This window comes from Suricata suricatta, chromosome 3 (genome assembly GCF_006229205.1).
Source record: "Suricata suricatta isolate VVHF042 chromosome 3, meerkat_22Aug2017_6uvM2_HiC, whole genome shotgun sequence".
NCBI lineage: Eukaryota > Metazoa > Chordata > Mammalia > Carnivora > Herpestidae > Suricata > Suricata suricatta.
The window spans coordinates 99,335,517-99,349,730 of record NC_043702.1 but is presented as its reverse complement, the minus strand read 5'-3'; the positions used below and the strand labels follow the sequence as shown (position 1 = coordinate 99,349,730).

The following is a 14,214-nucleotide window of genomic DNA, read 5'->3' as shown; positions in this document are numbered from 1 at the left end:
GGTGCAGCTGGGGTGTGGTCAAGATGAGGAGGCCGAGGACGGCGGCCAGCAGTGGAAGCCAGAGACTGCGGGGAGCTGGGCCTCCTGCTGGCCTCTCAAAGGACGCCGGGTGGCAGCTGCTGCCTCTCCTGCCCTTTTAGTGTGTAGAGATGTGAGATCAAGAGTCTGCCCCTGTGAAGGGAGGTGGCCCAATGTCAGCGCAGTGCTCCAGGTCAGGCGAGCAGCTCCTATGTGGCCTCGCTCTCTCCCCCGTGACTGCAGCCTCCCCCTCCTAGGAGGCCAGCGCCCCCTTCTTCTCACAGAAGTGTCCCCAGCACCTGACCCATAGGCATATGGCTCATGGAGACGGGTACAAGACTTCTGGACACACGACCAGCCAACAGGTGGAGATGTGTGTCTGCAGTTGAGGGGAAACCTTCCCAGGGGACGTAGAGCCGTGAGCCCGTGAAGGCAGGGGAGTGGGTGTAGAGAGGCACAGGGGCCCCGGGGCGACTGCAAGAATGCTCATAGTGGTCACCGCAGGCTCTGCTGCACTGAGCCCATGGGGGAGGGCCTCCGGGAGCTCTCCAGGCCCAGGGGGGCCAGATAACACATCCCGGTCTGCCTGGCTGCAAGACTGTCACCTCCCCACGGGTCACTCTACTCCGTGTTTCTATGTCAGACCTCATATCTCACCCTTGCATTAGTGCCCTCCCAGCCGCATCAGCGAATGCAGTGATTTAAGAGAGCTAAGCGCTTTTGTCTCTATTTCTGCCTCTGACCTTGGTCCTAGAGCTCACAGAGCTGGCCAGCTGCAGGTGTGAAAGGTTGGAAGGATCTGGGAACAACCTCAGGAAGTCAGAGGCCGAGGAGGCCCAGCTGGGGGCCACACCTGCACTGGAGGCTGGGCTGGGGACAGAGCCCCTGGCTGGCTGTGCCCACTTACCCAGCCCAGGAGGAGGACGTCCTGGTACCAGGAAAGCAGGCGTGTGCCCCTGAGCTGCACACACATCATTTGCAATTGGAAGTTTCTGTTCCTCTGGGTCAGTTCCCTCATTTTACCCTCAGAGCCCCACAAGGTGGGTGCCACGCCTCCCCGGTTATCAGCGGAGGGATCAAGGGCACAGAGGGCCAGCAAGGGGACAGCCAGGCTTTGGGGCAGGTCTGTCTGATGTCGTGTCTCCTCTCTATGACCACCAGACAGTTAGAAGCTTCCCATATTTGGTAAAGTGTCTACACTTCACATTTTTTCTACACGTTCTTACCTAGACCTCACCCAATGAGTTGGGCCTTGGCTCCATTTCACAGACAAAGAAACAGAGGCCCAGGAAGATCAGTTAAGGTCACTCGAATGGCAGGGTCCAGATCTGGCACTCTGACGGTCACCCCTCACTCACACTGCTGCCTCGCTCAGCACAGCCCACCACCCCCCAGGGATGAACATGGGAACCAAACACTGCCAGGCAGGCCTCCTCCTAAGATGGCACCCACCCCCTTTCTTTGTTTTACCATATTTGATGAAGTCTACAATGACATTGTTTTATTGTTAAATTCTTTTTCCTTTAAGATTTTTAAAAGTTTAATTATTTATTTAATTTTTTATTTGATTTATTTTTTTAATTTACATCCAAGTGCATTAGCATATAGTGCAACAATGATTTCAGGAATAGATTCCTTAATGCCCCTTACCCATGTAGCCCATCCCCCCTCCCTTCACCCCTCCAGCAACTCTTCATTTGTTCTCCGTATTTAAGAGAATCATGTTTTCATCCATCTCCCTGTTTTTATATTCTTTTTGCTGCCCTTCCCTTATGTGCATCCGTTTTGTATCTTAAAGTCCTCATAAGAGTGAAGTCTCCATCACAGAGTTATTGGGAACATGAATGAGATGTACAGACGTCCAGCGACTGCCTGATGGGAATGGTTGGGAATACTTCTGAGGAGGAATACTGGTTTTCATCGTTTTTTGTGCACTGGCCTCCAATAGAGCCCACATCCAAATTCTTGGTCCCAACAAGATTGGGAAAAACATGAAGGGGTCAGTGTAGACCTATGCTCTGTGCAAGGACCATTGCCACAGCCGTCCTGCAGCGTGGCACAGGGCTTCTCCCCAGCTCTGGGCATGATGTTCTTGTGCTCACTCCGGAGAGATCCTCAGCCATCAGCCCCAGCAGGTCTGCGCTTCTTGATGGATAAATGAGTCCTTGTCCATGAGAGCAGACCCCTGGAGAAGAGGGCCTCCCTCCCCAGTACATGTGTGTGCTCACACAAGCACATGGACTCACTCACCTGGCTGGAGTCTTTTTTTTTTTTTTTCAGTCTGGGGATTAGGATGTCATCGGAGTTCCCACAGCCAGCCATAAACTCCTGCTTGAATGCGGGGATCGGTGGGCCTCCCCAGAAACCAGCACAGAAAATGCTCAGGAATCACTAACTGCATGAAAGAATGAAACAGACTGGGGGTACCTGGTGTGAACAAACTCCACACAAGATGAAGATGGTGAACCATAAGTACTAGTTATAATATAGACTGGACATTGCTTGTAAAGATGCCAAAGTAACAAGATCCATGTTTACTGCTCCTTGCATAATGGGCTGATATAAGCACGTTATGATTAACAACATTGTTATGCAGCTCCCTGGTGTCAGGGCCCCAGGCTCTGCTGATCCCAAGAAACAGCTTTTATCTTGATGCCTAAATCGCTGCTGCAGCTCCTGCCATCACACCCACCTGCCAGCAGAGAGCAGGAAGAAGTGGAAGGAACTCCTTTTTCCTTTAAGGCCATGGCCCAGAAGTTGCTCCTATCACATCTGATCTGCCAGAACTTAGTCCCAGGGCCACACCTTGATGCAAAGCAAGCTGGAAAAGTGGTCTTTAGCTGGGAGGTCATTGCTGAGTGCTAGCTTGGAGGGTCATTTACTAAAACAAGAAGAGGGGGTGGGTGTTTGGGGACACTTGTGTTTCAATTTGAAAAGTTGGAATGGGCTGTTCATCAGTCACGTGTGGTGGGACAGGGGCTTGGAGTGTGAAGCTGGGTGAAGAAAATCATAGGAGAGGCAGAGGTGGATGTTACTCAGGGTTCAGAGGACTGTGTGGGGTCTCTCAGGGGGAGAGTAGACAGCCCAAGGGCCTCTGAGAAGCACAGAGAGTTGAACAAAAAGGCAGCGATGGCCAGCCTGCGGTCTGCCCTGTGTGGTCGATCTCCAGCCCACGTACGCACACGGAGGGGGCATGGCCAGGGGCCCAGCCCCAGCCCCCCGACAGAGATGTGCATCAGATAAGCCCCCCATGCGTGCTGCACGGGTACTTGCCAGCGGGTCTGAATAAACTATCGGCATATACAAAGTGACACGTTTTCCAGTGTCCTTGAAATGTCAGGGCTCAGCCAAAGCTGATCTGACTCTCTGAGATAACACTGCCAGGCCCCAGGCAGTGGCCATGGGTTCTGGCTCACCAGCCCCCCTACCACTCCTGGCCCAGGCCCGCTCCCCTCATTCGCTCCCCATGCCTGTCCGAGTAGAAGCAGGCAGTGATCTCCGCCCCACCAGAGCCCCCATGAAGTCACAAGAGGCCCAGCAGAGCCCAGGCATCCCTGGAGGAGACACATTCAGCTCACAGCGGCCGTGGCTCATTCCTATGTGCGCTGTACCAGACCTGTGCCCAGGATGAAGGCCAGCAGCGTGGGCAGAGACCCCTTCAACGCGCAGAGAGAAACCTCTCTCTCCTAGAAAGAAGCCCGGAGGGACACAGCCTGTGACACATCCCTTCAAAGCCACAGAGAACCTGAGCGCCACCATCCTCCGATGAGCTTGGGTCTCTGTGGTCCGGGATGCGCCCCGCGGCTCCAGGAATGCTCTCCCACGCGCCCAGCAAACAGCATGAAAACAAAGAAGTGCATAAAGTGTGTGCTTCCTGTTTTTTAACGAAACTTCCAGAAACACCACATAGCCCTAATGCCAGGTGGCCCTGCATCCGGCAGAATAGCAGGTTCATGTTACCAAGAAAGGCGGGAGAGGGGGTGGGCCACCAGGATCTCGTGCACGTGGCCCATCTATGCCCTGTGTGACATGAGTGTTGGCTCCGCCGTGCAGAGGGGGCAACGGTAGCCCACGAAGTTTCCCCATGTGTGTGCCAGCCCTCCGCCTGTGAGTGGCCAAGCATCCAGGTCACACTTGGAGCCCACACATGACCCTGTGCTGAGCTCTTGCCAGCGCCGATCTCAGAGAAGACCGGATGCCCGGTCACTGCCTCCCTTCTCACCACCTGGCATTTCTTCTTCTTCTTCCTCTTCAGGGGTGGGGGTGGGGTGTGGTTCGGCCCCTACGGTGGCAGAGCACAGCAGTGGGACGCTGGGGTTCACCCCTGCAAGCCCAGGGCTACGGGGACAGTGTCTCTGCAGCGGGGGAGGAGAGGGGGGAAGGATAGGGTCTCCCCCAAAGGGTGGCAGGGCTGTTCCCAAGCAGAGGACCCCCCCAACAAAAACAATTTGATCTCATCCAGCAACTGGTTATTTATTAACTCCATTGTTTTCAACATCACCCTTGGCCATAGCTCAAGAGCGGCTTTATTTTGCAAGCTGCCTTGTGCGCAGAGGCACATCCGGGGTTGATAATGCCACAGCCCGGGATATTTTGCTCCTTCCCTCTTGAAAGGGAAGATCTTGCTGCCACCCGGCCCTGCCTCACTCTCCAGATGGGAAACTATATGAGCCTCACGACGGGGTTTTGGTTGGACACCTCGGGCCAGATTTCCGAGCTGAAAGGAACACAGGGCTGTGTCAGGGCCAAACGCATACTCTGGACAGCTGGGTATGATGTTTTGTCCTGTCCCTTAAGAAACAAAGCTGAAACCCAGCAAAGAATTGCTTTCAAATCAACTATTTGTTGGCACATGTGTCGTGTTGGTTAGAAACCATGTTTTTTGTGTCAAAATTAGATTTCCCTGGAAAGAACAACGGCAAAATCAAAGGGGACAAGTGTTTGGTGGGGCAGAAACGCACAAGCTCCTCTGCTCAGAACCCCTTGAGGCCCGGGGAGCACCAAGCTGCTGGCGGAGCCTGGCTTCCTGGCTTGAGTCAGAGGACTGAGCTCCCGGCTCCACGCGAGCGGCAAAGTCGCCACCTGGGTCCCTCTGAGGCCACAGCACAAAGCCTCCAGCAGACACAGCACTGCTCTGGCCAAGCCTTTGCTCCGGCCAGGCTGACACTACCGGAGGGTGCCCTGAGGGCCTGGCATCGCCGGGACGCGCCTCCCCACCCCCGACGCACGCAGGGCTCTTGCCGCCCCAGCGCTGCCCTGCTGAGGGCCGGCACCTCCGTGCGGCCCCAGGCTCTGGCCACAGCCGGGGAGACCAGACTTGGAAGCTTGACCCAGGGCGGCTGTTGGTAGCCTGGCCTGAGAGCATGGCCCCAAGCCCAGTGTCTGTCCTGCCAAACAGATGCTCTTACTTGGGGCTTTTGGACGCAAAACACACAGAGAAGGATCCAGAGAGCAGAGGGAGAGAGAGACACGCTGAGAGCAGGCAGTGCGCAGAGGCTGTGAAGCAGAGGCCACGAGGCAGCGCAAACCGCTGGAGGGGCGGCAGTGATCCTGAGGACAGGGAGTGGAGGGTGCAGATGGAGATGGGCAGAAAGAGCAAGTCTGAAGCCAGACCTCCAAGCTGCTGCCACGTGGCCAGAGACGCCACTGTACGGAGAACAGCTCCTGCAGCTGCTCCCTGGCATAGGCCGCACTCCACATGCCCCTCAGTGTCCCACCAGCTCAGGTGTTAACATTCATATGTGCTTCGGAGGACATCTTCCAGACTTGGGGACAGCAGGCATGTACACAAAGCATAGCTCTTTTTTATTTTTTCAGAGTTGTAGCCCATTCCCTACCTCTTCCAGGAAGTCCTCCCTGACTACCTCTTCACCCATAGTCCTCGGCCTACGGAACTTGTCCCTGAAGGTTCGTAGCCTCCTGTTAGAATCTAGCTCTTCACCTCCATGTTCCATCTCCCACCTTGGCCACCAGCTGTCCAAAGACCAGGACTGCTCTGGGTATCCGTAAGTCCCTGCAGCACCGAGTGAAGCCTGGAATGTGGCTAAGGATCAGGATGTACTAGTAGGCGGCCTGAAGGCTTTGCCTGCACAGCCCATGATGGAGTAGTATCTGCATTCGGCTCCACCTGTGCCCCCAAGCAGGGAACATCAGTCCTAATGGCCTCCTATGACAGAGATGAGGGCTCTCTAGGCCTTTGCCCTAGGCCAAACCAGGGAGTGGCCCTGGCCCTGGCCTTAGGACGGGAGACAGGTGGCAGAGCCCAGCTGGTGAGTCTGGTGGTATTTCAGAAAGAGCCAGATGCACCAGCCAGGGGTCGAGGCTGGAGCAACTTGGAAAAGTGGGGGCGCTTTTCTCACTTCCCAGAGCTCAGTTAGTGCTCTCTACACTCTCTACGCCTTGGCCATTAGCTAGGACAGTCTGTAAAAGAAACGGCCTGGGGGCTGCTTCCCACAGGCGAAGGGGAGGGGGACAGGTGCACCAGAATGTGGAACAAAGCAGGGCATACAGAGCAGGCTAGGGCTTGGCTGGGGTGAGGGCCTGCAGCTTCTCTTTCAGCAAGGCTGAGTCCTGTATCTCAGTGTCCCCACCAGCCAACACTAGGAGCAGTGTGGAGGAGATGAGGTTTCTGAGGGCAGAAGATGGAGATGGGACATCAGGGGGAGTAGGATAATCTTCTGGGACCTGGAGGGGGCGGTATGAATGTGGGGGGCTGGGCTGGAGAAGGAGCCCTGCAGACACTAGTAGAGGGGCTTGGTTGGCCTCCCAGGAGGGGCCGACTCCAGGGTGTGTGGGGGCCTTGCCTCGTCTGCAAAAGGAAGAAGCTGTTACTATGTCTCAAGTAAGGAGGAGCAGTGAGGGCTGGCCCCAGGCGCCACAAAGGAAACCACTGGAGCTAACAGCCAGGGACAGGACAGATCAGAAAGGCAGGCTTTGCTATTTTTAATAGTCACCTGTGTGGTCTGTAGTAGATGCTCAAAAACTTGCAGTTACTGATTCTCTCAGCAAGCCCATTTGGCGAAGGTTCCTGTTGCCCTTTTCAGGTGAGGAAACTGAGGCCCAGAGGAATTACACGGGTAAGTGTGTAGGCAGAGATTTGGATCGGGCATCTCAGGTTGACAAGTGTAGGCTCTTTCTACTCAGCTCTTAGTCCCATTGTGGAAATGGCCTCAGGTAGGACACGGGGTGGGGGGGACTAGTGAGCACCTGGGGCTAAGAACCCCCCTCACCTGGGTCAGGAGGAGCCCCTGGCCCACACACTACTCTGCTCAAGCACCATCTGGCCAAAGGGACTTGCCAGTTCCATCAAAATGTCCCCTCCAAGTCAGGCCCTCAGAGTTAGCTTCCTTTAAAATTTTTGTCTTCTTCATTTGGTGGAAAGGAATAAAACCTGGGAATGAAAAGTGATTGCAAAGCCCCAGTGGCAGGTGTAGGGGTCATTTGGGAGCCCTCCAGCCATAAGGAGCTGGCCCTGGTATGTCTCGTCCCTAGGCCTGTCTGCACCCCTGATCGTCCATATGTGACCCAGTGTCACTGCCCTTCACTGACAGAAGATCTGGGGGTACCAGAGTGGTGAGTATCCACTCTAGAGAGCAGATAAGGTGCTGTCCCCCTCTGTGTGGGAGACAAAGATTGGGAGAGTGACAGAGTGCTCGGGTTGACACCGGCACTGCAGCAGGCCAAGGCCAAGGCCCCAGGCATCCACAAGGTGGGCAGTGGCAGTACCAGAGCCAGGGAGTACCGGGGCTGCCGAGCGGAATCCTACCACGGGGCTGTGGCCTGGCCACACCTCACGCCAAGCCTCCCACCGCCTGGGGAGGATCTTTTGCTGGTGTCAGCATGGGGACCCCGTCCCACGTGCCCTGCCTACGCTTGACTGCCCGGGGTGACCGCACATCCCAAGACGAAAAGTGTACTCTTGAAGCTGGTGTGACTTAGGGTAGGCTGGACTGCTGTAACACACAGACCCCCAAAGTCACAGCCTAAACTCAAGAGAAATGTATCACCCTCCCATCAAACGGTTAAGGTTGGAGGTTCCGGGCTGGTGGGGCTCGGCCCTCTGTGGTCCTTCAGGGATCCTGGCTGACTGGAAGTTTTGTGATCTTCATCTGGGCACCTCAAAGGCCACCCTGGGCATCCACTCTGTGGAGGGGAAGTCAGTGGGAGGAAGGAGGAGCACGGAGGGTGTGCTGGGGAGTGTTCTGGAGCTGAGACTGGCACTGGTGCAGCTCACGTCTGTTTGCGTTCCTTGGCCTAGAACTCGGGCACACGGCCACCTCCAACTGCAAGGGGGCTGGGAAACGGAGCCTGGCAGACAGCCTTGTGCTGACAGCTCTGGCGCTACGGATGAAGAGGAGGGCAGGTGCATACAGGGGAGGGGTACAGGGAGGACGGCCTGCTCCCTGTCCCTGCAGGGAGGGGGAGGGGGTGAAGTAGGAGAAGCCCCAGGCCTCCACCAAACACATTGCCAGGGGAACAATAGGCAGGGTTCCAGGCTCTCTGCCCCGTGCCCCTTCCCTGCCAGGTCAGCTTTCCCATGTGCCGCCCCACACCCCTGGAAGCATAGAAATTGTTGTTCTCATCTTTCTTAAATGGGCACTGATGGGTCTGGTTTCATTTGGCTCAAAGATGTCGTCCACGGGGACCACCTGCTTTGTCCTGAAGCCCAGGCCAGCCCCAGGGTGCGGCCACAGGGGGCGCTGTGGGGAAAGCGCAAAGGATCACAGTGGATAAACCTCTGACTCCAGGCTCCATGCTGGGTGGGGCTCAGGGAGTCTGGTGCAGAGAGAAGATTCCAGAAAGATGAATCTAACAGACATAGAGCAGCAAGGAGGATGCTGTGATTGCAGAGGTCTGGAAGGGGAGGTCAGGAGCGCAGGTGAGATGTCACCTAGAGGCCCTGGGGAGCAGGGGGGGTGCTGTGAAGGGATGGAGAGCCCATGCTTCTATCTAATGGGTGCCCCTGCGACAGCCACAGCCACCTGGCACCTGGCAGGATTTGACACACAGTGTGGCCCCGTCTTCTGATTTGTCTAGAGAAGCCAGAAATGCAGAATGTGTGTGTGTGTCTGCGTGTGTCCATGCAAGCGAGTGTGTGTGTAGAGAAACAGAGAGAGGGAGGGAGAAGGTGAGGCTTTAGACACCAATGAAGGCTGAGTAAACTTTGCTGCAGGCAAGACTGAGTCCTAGGGTCCCCCTGGCACCCTCAATAGAGACACACCCAGGGACTAATTGATAGGATTCAGAAGGCTCTGGCCCCGGGGACTGGAAGTTTTGGCAGCCTGGTTTGTGACAGAAGGGCCTGGTGGCTAGACAGAATGGGCTGGCTTCTCCATTCCAGGTGCCTGTCATTGGCCACTAATTCTCACAAGAAGCCACTGGGGAAGCTGTGGTGACCCTCCTTCCCACAGCCAAAAAGGCTGTGCTCAGAGAGCTGTGGCCACTGTGTGAGGTCACACAGCTCACAAGCAGCCCTGGGAGGCTGTGCTGGGCCTTAGGGGTGGTGGGGACCAGACCCTCTGCAGGGAGGAAGATAGAACTCAGAGCAGGACATTGATTTGCCTCAAGTTGCCCAAGAGAGAGGCAGCGGTGGGACCAGCCTCCAGGATGTCAACTCTCATTTCCTTTCACTGGGTGCTCTTGCCGGCTCAGCCCCCAGGGCTCTTTGCACAACAGTGACTGTGGTTGGAACCTCGACCTCCCCTGGCAGGGCCTCATCCCCCCGCCCCCCCCACCCCCCCATTCCCCCACCACCACCACCGCCCATTACAGTGAGACTTCCAGGAAGCACATAACCACCTGCTAATCTGTCTCCTTGCTAAGCCTGAACTCTGGTCCACACAGTTTCCGCAGCTGGGCCACCTGCATCGCCCTTCTGGCAGGATGGGAAGGACACCACGGGAGTCTCCCTGAGCTCAGGGCTTCTGCAGATAATTAATGACACATGCAGCCTAAATTTAGGATGGTGCACATCTGCCCAGCGTGGCCTGGGGGAAGATCTTTGTCTTGAAGCAGAGAGCTAGCCTCGTTGGCCTCAGGTGACCCTTCCTGATGGAGAGACCATGGTGACGGGGGAGGCTTGGGGGTCACTACCTTCTGCCCCCAGGAGGGGACAGACCTTGAAGTCCCTGCTGGGGTGGAAGGTCTGTCATGTGCCTTTTCTCTCTTGTAAAGAGGTGTCTGGGTGGAGAAGTTTTTCTACTCTCTTCCTCCATCTCCCTTTCCCTCTCTCCTTCTCCATTCAAACCGGTTCTACATCAACTACCAAACTCACACTCACTGAGGTACAAATCACAGATCACGGAGAATGGCTTACCAGCTGCCCTTCCCAGAGTCATTTGCATTGCAAAAAAATGCTACTGTCATTTTACCCAAACAAGTGATGTCTCAGGCATCAGCAACTGGGACTTTTGGAGACCCGCTGGGACATTGTCAAGTTCTAGCCTCAGGTTTTTGCAATGTGGCCCCGGACAGCCCCACTTCTTAAAATACTACTTATCTTTCTTCGTGCATCACCCATTTACAAAGCCTTGGAGTTCACTTAGAAGTCAGCCTACCCGAAAAACAACTTTGGATGAAGTTTAACTGTCCTGCCTTCATTATTTAGGCAGTTGATGTGTCCTGATCATCATTAATAGGGCTTCTGGTTGGCAGAACTCTGGGTAAAAGGGACACCCCATAGTTGGTGGGGCACAGTTAGCTACAGGAGGAGCCTCCTGGAGTCTGACATCTGGATCAGGAGCAGGAGGCTCAAGCAGCCCTGTTTCTGAGCTGATGAGCCCTGCCACTGCCTGTGGACACGCAAACCCACCTGTGGAGGACTGGTCCATGTTGTGTCAGGAGCATAATGTGGATTAGTCCTAGCTCAGACCGTAAAAGCTATTTGAATTCCGAAGCATTGGTTCTACAATACTTTGCTCATTCACTCCCTCACTCATTTAATCCAATACTTACTAAGTGTTTACTGCAGACAGTTCATTGAGTTTGGGGTCCAGTTCGTATGACATAGACCTGGAATGATAGAGGCTCCAACAAGACAGAGGATGAGCTTCCTGTCATGGCTAATTGTATATGTCAACTTGACTGGGCGAAGGGATGCCCAGAGAGCTGGGAAAACATTCGTTCTAGGAGTGTCTGTAAGGGTGTTTCCAGAAGAGATTAGTATTTGATTCAGTAGACTGAGTAAAGAAGATTGCCCTTGACAATGTGAGCAGGCATCATCCAATCCACTGAGGGCCAGGACAGAACAAAAGGGCAGGTCACCAGTCCCCCCTCATGACCCAGGACACCCATCTTCTCCTGTCCTTGGACATGAACTTTTGGGCTTGGACTGGAACTACACCACCATCTACATTGATCTCCATCTTGCAGCCGGCAGATCGTGATACTTCTTGGCCTCCAGAATCATGTGAGCCAATTCCTATGACCGACTTCCTCTTATATTTATATATTCAATGGGTTTTGTTTCTCTGGAGGGCCCTGAAAAGTACATTCTCCCTTGCCAAAGACCCACCTGGTCCATTGCTCAGGCCCCTCCACCCTGACGGTGGACATTTCTGGAGGGAAGCCCCCATTTGCATGGTCCAAAATGGTGGCCCACTTCACACCTGTATTGCAGGGAGGTGGGAAGGAGGTGAAGGAGGAAGGGAACAGCCAGGAGTTGTGCACATCATGGCCACTCATATCCCGTTTGCCAGAACTTGGGCTCAGGGCCACACCCAGCTGCAAGGAAAGCTGGGAAATGTGGTCTTTATATTGGGCAAACAAAGGCCAGCCAAACATCAGGTGGTCTGTCGCTCTGAGAGAGGAGAGAATAAATCTCAGGAGACAACTAGTAGACACTGACAAAGCTGGTAGATAAAACAGACATGCCCCTGCCCCAAGGAGACTCATAACTTGGTGCATAGATGAATATTAAACAACAAACGACCCCAAGAGTTCACGGCACCCAGTCTGGTGAAGAGAATTAAGGAATGCATGGGGAGCTCTCACAGGAGCTCAGGCCAGGCTTTTTTGAGGAAGGGACATCAGAGTACAGACCTGAAGGGTGACAGGTTAGATAGAGGAAAGAGGGAGAAGCTGGGAAGCAGTCAGGAGGATATGCAGACATCCGGCGTCAGGCAGGGAGGTGGCATTTACGAGGACTAGCGAGAAGTCTGCTAAGGTTGGATCCCAGTAAGCAGTGCAGACAGGGAGGGACAGACAAGGCCTTGTAACTGAGGTGGGGTGTTTGGCGACTTTCTCACAGGGTGGTGGGAAGCCTCTGGAATGTTTGGTGGAGGGGTGACACCCTGCACGGCAGTTACTGGTCATTCTATTCGATTGCCTGTTGTCTCTGGAAATGGGGACCCTGGAGCTCAGCAAAGGATACAGGGGTGCAGTAGGGAAGCAGTCCCACCGGCAGTGGAGATGGGGAGTGGACAGGGAAGCTTGCTAGGCTCTTCCATGCACCAGGTATCTTGTGCCAAATTAGAATCACGGACATTGGAGTTGAGAGAATGGGCAGAACATTAGCCTAACTTCTTTGCAGTACAGGCAAAGGAGGCTGAGCCCAGAGAGGGAAAGAGGCTCGACCAGGTCACTCAGCAGGGTTGTGGCAAAGCTAGAGCCAGAACTGACTCCTTCTGACATCTTAGGTGGTGCACGACCGAGGGAGACTGGTGGGCTGGACTCACTGGGTCAAACGGATGTCACCGAGCTCCTGGGAGCTACCTGTCTGAAGCAGCATCAGAAATTTCAATCTGCTAATTAATTTCTAATTCCGGCCCTAAGCCATAAAATCAAACCACACACTGAGCTGCCCACCATTGCCTGACAGCTGGCCTGTTTGATCCTGGGTGTCTGCTCACAATTGTATTAGTGGCACCAATAGCAGATTAATGTGGTGATCAGGCACCCAGCAACTTGATGCCACCAGCTGGGCTCACTAAAGCGGTCAGTCTCCCCCAGCTGCTTCACTTCCCAGGCACCCATATTTTCCCAGCCTTGGGGTGTAGAACAGTCCTGGGCCCAGCAAAGGGTAGGTCTTGACTCAGCCACCAAATGATGCCCCTGGCCCGACACAAGACAAGAGAGGTAAGCAACACTCACAATCTCAGGTTAGCACAGGGCTTAAGAATCACTGGGGCTCATGGGCATTCATCATCTGAGCCTAAGCTCTCATGGCATAGTCAGAGAACTGAGTTCAGAGAAGGGGGAGCTATGTCCAAGGTCACACAGCACAAGGCTAGAGCTCTGACTCCCTTGTCAATCTAATGTTTTTCCTATTCTACCATATTGAGACTGTTTCTTTTCCACTACTATTACTAATCTGAGTCTTTCACAGATGTGTTCACCTCATGAACTACCACCTCCTAAGCACCTGCTGAGTCCCAGACACTCTGATAGGCACTAAGATGCAGGAAACAATCCTGTGGAAAGGTCTAGGAGCATGAACAGAGCCATTTGCTGAGGTTAGCACAGGTACATGAGTGAAAGGGGAAAGAAGAAGGAGGAGCAGGGACGATTACTCAGAAGGATGATTGCATTAGACAGGGTCAGAAAACACCACAGTGACAATGGCAGAAGAAAGGTGTTCTCTCTTGTAAAATTCCCCATGGCTAAGGGTGGTGATTTTGATCTGTAATGACCTTGGGGGCCCAGAATCCTTGTACACCGCATCAGCATCCCTGGTCCTCATAGGACATGATGGTGACTAGAGTCCCAGCCACCACATCTGCACTCCAGGCAGCCGGATGGAAGGAGGAAGAAGAAGGAGGCAAGCACATGTTCACAAAACTACTTGTTACAAGAACGTTCAGTGTTAGGAACAAGGAAGGGTTGAGATTTTATCCAACCAGAAAGCTACCAAGTGAGCCTGCCACTGTTTGGTGAGCTCTGGCAGGAGATGCAAGAACCCTGGGTCAGAGACAAAAGATTTTATTACTCCCTGGAGAACAAGCAGCATGAGCATCCGCATATTTGCATTAGCTCCTCCTGTCCCCAGGTCGCACTGGGACAATGTGGATAAGCACACGCCGTGAGGTGCATTGTGGGAAGGGAACCCTGAGGTTAGGGAGCCCAGATCTTTTATAATGGGCAGTAAGCCCATACCTGCTCTTCGCTTGACTGGAGACAGTTCATCTCTCAAGACTCTTTTCAGTAAATAGACTTGAAAAGATAGTCCTAAACAAAGAGGAGTGGGAGCCTCATTCACAA

At 54.2% G+C, this 14,214-nt stretch overlaps 1 long non-coding RNA gene across 1 annotated transcript; it reads left to right on the top strand.

Annotated features, from left to right (window-relative positions):
- The first annotated feature begins 323 nt into the window (after window positions 1–323).
- LOC115286555 lies at window positions 324–3,239 on the top strand. The gene is made up of 2 exons (XR_003906123.1): window positions 324–383; window positions 2,299–3,239. It is a non-coding gene; the product is annotated as an uncharacterized LOC115286555 (long non-coding RNA).
- The last annotated feature ends 10,975 nt before the right edge of the window (window positions 3,240–14,214 follow it).